We start from the raw sequence: 9,419 nt of genomic DNA, 5'->3' as shown, positions 1-9,419 counted from the left end.
CTTTCCACCTCCCTCCTCAGCTGGGAGCCATGTGTGTGTCATTTATCCCAAAGGCATTTGCAACACACCTGGTACCTTCAGCCACATTAACATCAGAGGCTGCTTTGCACCTTGCTGGCAGGGGCAGTGCTGGGGACAGTCTGGCTCCTGGTACCCTACTCCCTGCCATGGCTAAGTGGGAACTGGCACAGCAGCACAGTGGCTCTGATGTCCCTGAAAGCTCCTGAACCTCAGATAAGAAGTACAGCAAAGTCTCAGTGTGTTGGCTGCTGCAGAGGTGAGGTGTCAGGGTGAGGCTGTGACTGGAGAGATCAAAGCCAGGGAAAGCAGGATTCCAGCCGGTCACCGCTCAGGGCTGCTGGAGGTCTGCTCTCAGAACAGTGTTTGGGGAGCAGCGACTCTGGAGCACGTTCCTTTGGGACCTGCAGTCCTTACACAGCCCCTCTTGGTGCTTTTCCTTTCTCCAGCCCTCATAGTCCCTGCACTTAGAACGTGGGTCAGAGGCTGCACTCTTAATGAGTGCAGGAGTCCTGTAAGGTTCAGGACTCTGGGGTAGCAAAGCCTTGAATCTGTTGTCCAGTATTTAGACATGTGTATATACGAAAGGATTTGGTCTTTATTAATTGTCCTTTCATAGGAAATTCCACCAGCTCTCCTCCTCCCAGGGGTGCCAAGGATGCTCCAGCCCCAAGGAGCCCATATATGGTTGCAATCTCCTAACCTTGCATGTTCCACAATAGTGTGGTTGTGACTACTTTTAAGGATATGTGTGAACATTGCTCCCTTTCCTGTGTGCATAAACTCCCAGGAATGTGGAAAAAGATTACAAATGTGCATAAACTAAAGCTGTCAGCTCTGTACAGTGTGTCAGCCCTTCTACCTGCAGCAGCTAGGGTAGTTATGCCAACCTACCCACACAGGTGCTGTGCTGGGCAGGTCAGGCACTGCAGGGGAAAGGATGCTTTGAGAATAGGAAAACACCAACTGGCTGAGTGTGGAAACACTTGGCAATGTAAATGTGCCTGGGCTGAGACAGCAGCAAAGATTTTCTCTTGCCCTTCCTCCACCTCGTGCTGGTCTGAACCAAAATACACCTTTTCTGGGTAGTAGCTCCAAGGGTACAACCTTAAAGACAGCTAAGGACAGCAGGTCTCCACATCCTCACAGCATCCTCATTCTCTGCAGTGCCTTGAAGTATCTCCTCTGCACCCTTTGATGATGGATGGCTCAATCTGCTCTTCTGTAATACAGTTCACTCTTAGAATTCACAGAGGTACAAGAGGAAGGAGAACAAGAGATGCAGCATTACTTACTCTTCCCTTTTCTCAGGTAGTTAATATTAATCACTGGCGCTTTGGATATGTTATGTGAATTCTCCCAGGTTCTGAAGCTTTGGAGATCTGCAAAAAGAGAGAAGTGGAAATGTCTGTGTATCTCTGTGACAGATGGGCCAGGTTTAATACAAATCTCTTCCCTTCTCCATGTACTCTGCTGTTATTTTTTAGCTTTGAAATAGCCCTGAACATCCTAAGGCTATCTAAATGATGTCTGAGTGGTCTGAGGTCACTATTTGCATTGGTGTACATTTCTCAAAGTGCAAAATCAAGGATTCCTCTGACAAGGCAGGTCAAGTGACACAGTTCTGCAGCTATACCAGGTATGTCTGGATTATATTTTCCACCCAGACCAGTGTCTGCTGCTCACACAAAAATGTCCAAATTCTTATAAAAGGCAAACAAATTTCCCTTGTGATTGGTTTCTGCTCTGCACGGGCTGGGGCTTTGTTGCTGAGATATTTGCTGTTGATAAAATACCTCAGCTCTGGTCAGATGCCTTAGAGGGCTCAGGGCTATTGTCCTGCTAGAGAGAAGCCAAGCCAGTGGCACTGTGACATTCCTAAACTCAGCTCCATCAGAGACTTGTTGCTTCAGCTGCAACCTGTGCTCCGATGACAGAGCTGATAATAGACCAATTGTGCTCGTGACAAGGGTGAAGGGGTTGAGTGAAAAACCTCCCTGGAAAAAACGGATCATCCTGGCTTTACAGATATTTAGTTTGAGATTCCATAACTAGCATTTGGCCTCGGCAATGCTGGCAAGACTGAATTCCTTTGCTGTAGGGAGAAGAGCCCAGCTGAGGGCCAGGCAGTCCTGCCCAGATGGCACTGGAGCAGTTCTGTTTGCAGCAGCATGAGCTGGCTGGGCTGTCCTGGGAGCAGGGGCAAAACTTCTGCTGTGGATACACCACCATCAGAGAAGGATGCACTGGCTCCTCAGGATGGAAAAAGGAGCATCCACTGGCCTCCCCAGGAGTGGATCTGACTCAGGACACTGAGTGGAGATTATGGTCCAGCTGAAAGTCCTGGAGCATGACAAGCAGGACAGTTAATACCTGGACTCTCTGGCCGGCCATGCCTCTAATGCAGCGGAACAAGTAAAGTTGAGGCACAGCATGTAAATATTTATAGCCAGTTACCAGGTTTCATATTTGGCCAATCCCCTGTCCCTCCTGGCTCCTACCACTTGATGTTTGTGGCTCTGAGTTGCCAAGGACACTGGCAGGGGCAGGATCCTCTCTGCAGGGAGCCAGGGGCAATGCTGTGGCACTTCTCCAAGGCAGCAGCGCTGTCCAGAAGCACCCAGGGCTCTGACTGACCCTTCCTGCAGCCAGAGCTGGTTCTGGCTGCACTGCCACATCATAGCAGCACCCACTGCACCCACCAGCACCTGCATCCCAGCCAGCAGCTTTGGGAAGGGGGACACGAGGCACTGACCAGCCCCCCAAAGTTGATCTGGCAGCATTTTTCACTGACTGGCTCAGGTTTGCCTGAGGGAAGTGGGGAAGGGAATGTGCAGAGCCCTTTTTGTCTTGGGACATGCCTCTGTCACCCCTCATGCTAGGGAGCTGCTCTCCTGAGCGGCTGCTTCGTCAAAATCTAAGCAGTCTGTGCAGAATTCTCATGTTCTTCCTCAGATCCAGAATATCTAATGCCAAATATTTTTCCCTGCTGTTGGTTCAGTTTCTTCTTCTGCTCCCAACCCTCACTTGAGCTGTTGAGAGAAAAAAAATCCCAATCTGCTTTTACTGAAGAGATTTATTTCAGTTTGGAAGTGGCAGGAAGACAGCTTCTCTGTAGCTGTGCATATGTCTGAGATCTTTCTCTTGGGTCTCTCAGTTTGACTTAAATCATCTTTAAATCACTTTTCTTCAGCAGAACTCAGCAAAGAAGTGAGTTCTGTCATTTTTACTTAAGACATGATTCCCAGAAAATTTGGTTTAAACCAAAGGCAACACACCCATGCTCCGTTTGTGCCAGCTAAACTAAGCCAGTTGAAAATCCCATCTGACTGGAAGGAGAACAAAAGTCCAGCACAGACAAATCTCCTTCACAGCTGGGTATCAAGTCTAAAATCTTTTGTTTGAGAAAGCTGCTTGACAGCTATTTACTGCAGCTCCTTCAGCACACTGAGCTCAGGAAATTGCATTCATAATTTCCTTAGTGCCAAATGGTTTGTAATTTTCCCATGACTATTTCTTTTTTTGTTTGTGAAACAAAGCCTCTGGAAATCTTGCACAAATTTACTTTTCGCCCAAGTATGAAGCTAACATGAAGTATACAATTTAATGGGATACCATTCACTTGATTTTTTTGGCATAGAGAATAAAAACCCCAACCTTGTTTGTGACTAAGTTTTCCATCAACAATCTTGCAATTTTAATACAGTCTTTTTTTTAACAAAAGGAAAATTGATCTGATACATAAATTCAAAATGCTCATCTAGCCAGAGCTGTTGGACGCAAGGAGAAAGCAGAAATGGTGGAAAGGTGTGACCTGGCTTTTCCACATCACCATGAGTGCAGGTCTGAGCAGTAAGTATGATTCCCCATGCCTTTATGTGAAAGCCTTTGATTTATGCTGAGGCACTTGGGTGTGGTGAGCCAGGCTGGTGTTCGGTTCCAGCCCCTGGGACAGATCTCATCCATAGCCTTGGACAAGTGGCTGCTTTCTCCACTTTGCTGCTGGTGTAACCCTGGGCACCATATGGGTTGTTGGGGTTGGTACCTTGGAGCACACCAAATTTAAGCCTCTGCACAGATAGAGATGCCATTAACTATCTCACTAAATATGACTTTCACTGGCATTAATTGTGAGTCACACAAAATCACTATGTAGGAGCCAGCAGAGCATTTAAGACTCCCAAGCTCAGGACTTTGCATCCAGAGAGACAAGGATGTGCTGGTGGCAGGTGCTGGAGGGGACTGGGGTGTGACTCTGCATCCCATCCCATGGACTGGAAGATACTGTGGCAGCAGAGGTTTGTGTGACTCTATTGCAGTGGTTCCATGTCTCCAGCTCTGCTCTGGAGCTGGAATCTTCTCCATGGGGTGCTTTTGAGTCTGAAAGCTTGTCCTCTTACTACCTGTCTGTTGTTTCAAAGCCTGCATTTTAAACCTTCACATATCTTTGCCTCCCTAGGATGGAAGCAAAAACTACTATTATGTCTTTGTGTGCATGCAGGAACCTGAGGCACGCTGAGCAAATCCCTCCATTGTGGTCATACTGACAGGTGAAGGTGGCCACAAACGAGGGACTGCAGGCACTGAGCACCACTGCTCCTTTCTGGAGTGTGCCCACAGTGTTCCCAGCAGCCCTGGAGCCAGGCAGGCATTGCCTGAGGGGCTGATGTTATGACTCAGCCCAAGTCATGCAAGCAGTTTGTACCATGATGAGGAATTTAATTTTGGTCCCCTGAACTGTAGCGAACACTGTGAGCCCCAGCCCATTCTGTGCCTGTTGTTTCTCATGTTCATGGAATGATCTAATCCAGTTGTACGTGTTTCTTTATGGTCCTCAGCTTTCTAATTGGTTTGATTTTAGCTGCAGACCCAAGCAAAATGAAATTTGTCATGCTTTGAAAATCTCCTCTGCTATTAAAACATGTCTTTTACTTATGTTAGCCTGTGGGTACCTTAAATGAATTTTTTCCTTGACTAAAATCTAAGCTAAAATTAATAAAGAAGCTTAATTTTGGTCTGATGCCTGGAAGCCATCTTTTCAAATCTGGAACATGAAACTCCTGGTAAGCCTCGCACCAAGGAAAAAGACCAACTTTAGGATAATTACGTATAGTAAGATAAAGATATACATGTGTCTATAATACGTATCATCACAAATCCCTTTGCTCTGCTTGAAGGAAAACCTGATACTATACTGCTACTTTACCTCGTCGCTATTAGAAACCTTTGTTAAACCTCTCTCAATAGGTATCCACCCAGGAATAGATAACTGATAAGGACCAAGAACCAAACCTTTTCTCAAATTTTATCTGTTTGGCTTATGCAAATACTCAAATATTTGATGGATTCCTGTTATTGTTTAATGTCTGGCCAAGATGTTTGCTGGAAGGGCCGAAGTCTGGAAACACTTAAGCAAACTGTGCCCCAGCAGTTGTTGAAGTCAATGGAAATTTACTTGACTTCAGCAGAGGGTGGCTCAAAAGTTCTAGTGATAGCAGTAGTTGTGAAGGAGAAAAGCTATTTTTTGCGCAGGCCATTCCCCATGCTTCAGTTTGTGGGCTCTGCTCAGGGTTAGACAGGGTTTGCACAGACCATGAGGTCGGTGTGTGGGGATGCAGGGGCAGAGGTCTGCACTCACAGGGCTACGCTGTCCCGGGGATCTGGGCCCAGGTGAGTTGATGCCTGTGGCCACAAGCTGCCTGCTGCTCCCACATCCCTGCTTGTGATCCAGCAGGAAAAAACACCAGGACCCAGTACATGAATGTGGATGGAAATGCTGAAGTTCAAATGACCATAGAGCAGAAAACCTCAAGCCCTACCCTTGGCAGAAAACCTGGTGTGGTTGAATAGCCCCTTGCAGGCTGCAGATAAATAGCTGTGACTGTTGCCAACATTCCTTGAAAACTTAAATTGTTGCTGGAAAGACTGCTGGAAACCTTAGTTTCTCTTGCCTTTTCCAAAGGTAGCCTTGCTACAGTCAACAGATGGGTCCATTCCTGCAGGGCTCTGGTGCATCATCTTTTATAAATGGGAGTCACCTTTGTAATTTTCCATGCACAGAAGGAGCAACTTGTACTGGGAGAAGCATTTTGGACTCTGCTAAAGGACGCCAAGAGGGCTGACACGGCTGCTTCTCTTAATCTGATAGCTGAGCCATCCCTGCAGCTGCTTTTTAAAGGTGGGAAGAACATTTAGCTAGATCCCTTCTCCATGTGCAGATTCTGGTGTCACTCAGGAACATCTGAGTAGCAGTGATGTCACAAATAACACAGCCACTGTAATTACTCATGGGCTTATTCACTAGCAGGTTCTCAGCAGGTGATTGCCCAGCTTTTGGAAATCACCTTGATGCATTGATCCAGGTTTGCTGATGGTATCTTAGGGCTATGCTACAGAAATACTTTGACACTAAATTGGGGGAAGCTGAGTAGTCTTGTGGATGTCACCTAATTACAACCATAATCCTTTTTTTGTGGCTTGCTGTTTTGCCCACTAAAGTAAAAGAATCATTGAACCATGAAGACTGGAAAAAGCTTCTAAGATCGAGTACCACCATTAACCCAGCACTGCCAATCCCAGCTCTAAACCATGTCTCTGAGCACCACCATGTTTTTTGAACTCTCCCAGGGACAGCAGTTCCACCACCTTCCTGGGCAGCCTGTTCCAATGTTTGACCACCCTTTGAGTGGAGAAATATTTCTTAATATTCAATCTAAACCTCCTGTGGTTCAACTTGAGGCCAGGACAACTTGGTCCTTTTCCGGTTTGCTCAACCTGGGATGAAGCACAACCCACTGATGTCCCTCAGCAATTTCACCCTCACTCACTTGCATATGTATGATTTCCAAACCACACTGATAGGAAGAATTGCAGCAGAAGCCCAGAGAGCTGAGAGATGTCTGTTTTTTGGCAGCCTGGCTGCTCCCACTGAGGATCACAGCCCACGGTATGTGGCCGACAGGTTGTGATGCTCTTCTTTGCATCAACTTGGACAGCTGCATGTTATGTATTTAAACTCCATGGAAAAGGCTTTGCATCACTGATGTTTTAACCACACCATTCCAAACCTTCCATAACCCCTCCCTTACTTACTCCCAGAGAGGAATGACTCTGAAGTGTTTCAGCTTTTCCATTACTTTGCCCGCCTGGAGACCATGTGCTGATGGCTGTGAGGTAATTAGCTGGTGTCAGGTGAGTTCCAGCTGCCTGCAGGGCTGGGGCTCCATCTGGCCACCAGTATCCCCCAGGGTAGCAGAATGGTGGGATGGTTGAGGGTGTGGAGACTGATGGATCTCTTTCCCTATTTCTTTTCCTCTTTCCTCTCTCTCTCTCTCCTTTTCCTCTTGAAATGATTCACTGCAGGACAAGCTGTCTTCTCCTGTGCCCCTTGGGCTGAAAACAGACTTTGGAAAAGTCAGAGGACAGATTGAGGACAGAGCCGTCACTGGGGCCTCAAGGGATCAGCTTTCCAACATGATAGTTCTCCTTTCAGCTGGGAGGCCCCGTGTGGGCCACGGGTGCTTTATATTCCAGTGGGGAACAGGGCACGTCTGACTTCTACGCGGTTAGGGACATAGATGTCACAGGAGCATCCAGCCTGTGTGGCTGCCTCTGCTGGGAAAGCTTCCTGCTCTCAGAGGCTGGTGAAAGCAGGTGGCCGTGTGGTGAAAGGAGGATGGAGCCAGTCAATTAGGGAATTAACAGGGCAGTGACCCTGAGGAGTCAGTGTGGATAGGGAGTCAAGAGGGTTTGTGATGGTACCTTAAGCCCAAAATAGCTGCATCCCTCAGACTGCAACTTGGAAGGGGGAAGGAACCCTTCCCAGCTGTTTTGGACAAAAGGGCGAGAGGGGATAATGAGTGGTAATTACTTTAATGAGGGGATTGGTAATTATTTTCACCTGCAGCTGAGGGAAGGGCTGAGGTGTTCATTAGGAGAGGAGGGCTCTGAAGAGTTTGTGTGTGGAAATTATCTCTGCTGCTTTGGCTCTCTGTGGCCATGGTGTCTCACAGAGGGCAGGTGAGTGGGGCAGCCCCATCTCACACAGGGTGATTGTCACCACTGTCAGCCCTGACTAGGGGACACCATGGATGGGACATGTCACACCCAGCCGCAGTTTGGCATGTGGGAACCAGGACAGCCAAACCAACCCATGGGGTATGTGAATGGCATTCTGCTTGGGTTCACCCCAAAATGCAGTGGCTTCCTTCCACTGGCAAAACCAGGCCTTGTGGTGTGAAAGACTTTCCCCCTCTGTGGCTAGAGGGGGATGTAATGGAATCAGAATGGAGACCCAAAGGATGAATCAAAGCACATCTTTCTCTACCAGTGCAGATGATTCCTGCTTTGGGGTGAGCCCTTGACTTTGGGGGTGTCCTGCCCTTGGGGTTTCTTGGAGAGCACTTGGCTGTACATTAGCCTCCCCACACCCTCTGCAAGCTCTACCATTTCCAAATAAAGTTTCTTAGCAGATAGATTTGAGTGACTAATTCAACCAACTCAGTTTTAAGTGCTTCTGCTTATAGTTCATTTTGTTTGGATAACTAGTCAAGGATATATTGGATCATTGGAGTCCTTCTTTTTTAGATTTACTTACTGTGTTTGCCAAAAATCAATTTGCAGGGTAACTGATTATCTTCCTCAGCAAGCACTGGTGGTAGTAGGGGATTGACTCAGAGTTGACTCAGTCCTTTGCAATGAGTTGTGTCATTCTTGCACTTTATTCTTGTTTAATCCAATGCTTTGGCAGAGATTTTTATAGTGCTCTTTTGTATCTGTAATATGGCAGTGCCCCAGTGCCTGTTCCTTGACTCTGGTTGTGTGCTGTCCTTGCTCTCTAAATCATCCACTGCTCTTTTCCAAACAGAATAGAACTGCTGCTGTGATTAGTGCAAGCTCTGCAGTGCTTAAATTCTTCTCTGTCAGGTATACTGGTCATTTTAAGGTCTGATTTAAGGTCTGATCCTGCACACACTTTCTGGCAGGAGTAGCAATACTGAAGATTGGGTAAAGCACTTGCTCTGTGCCATGTGCCTTCGCAGACCTTTATTTTGCTTTTTTTTTTCTGGATGTGGCATTGTGCGCATGGGACTGGATGGTGAATCCAACAGGGATCTAAAGGATGCAGCAACTGCAGGATGAGGCCTTGATCTGCAATCCAGTGAGAGCAACGAATTACTCAAATAACAACCTGCTCTGCTGTAATCAGTGAGAGCCACGTTGTATAGATGAATTTATTATTTATCTGCTACTCTGTTAAGCTGACAGACATGCTGCCTGGCAGTTGCTTTGATGGTAGCTGAGGTTTAGGATTTGGCCATGAAATCCCTAGTTTGTGTTGTATGTGGAAGGCATCTAATACCTTAAATAAAGGGCAGAGGATCCTGATAGCAGCCTGATGA

The sequence above is a fragment of the Corvus moneduloides genome, chromosome 14, assembly GCF_009650955.1.
Source record: "Corvus moneduloides isolate bCorMon1 chromosome 14, bCorMon1.pri, whole genome shotgun sequence".
NCBI classification, from domain to species: domain Eukaryota; kingdom Metazoa; phylum Chordata; class Aves; order Passeriformes; family Corvidae; genus Corvus; species Corvus moneduloides.
This window is presented reverse-complemented; position numbering follows the sequence as displayed.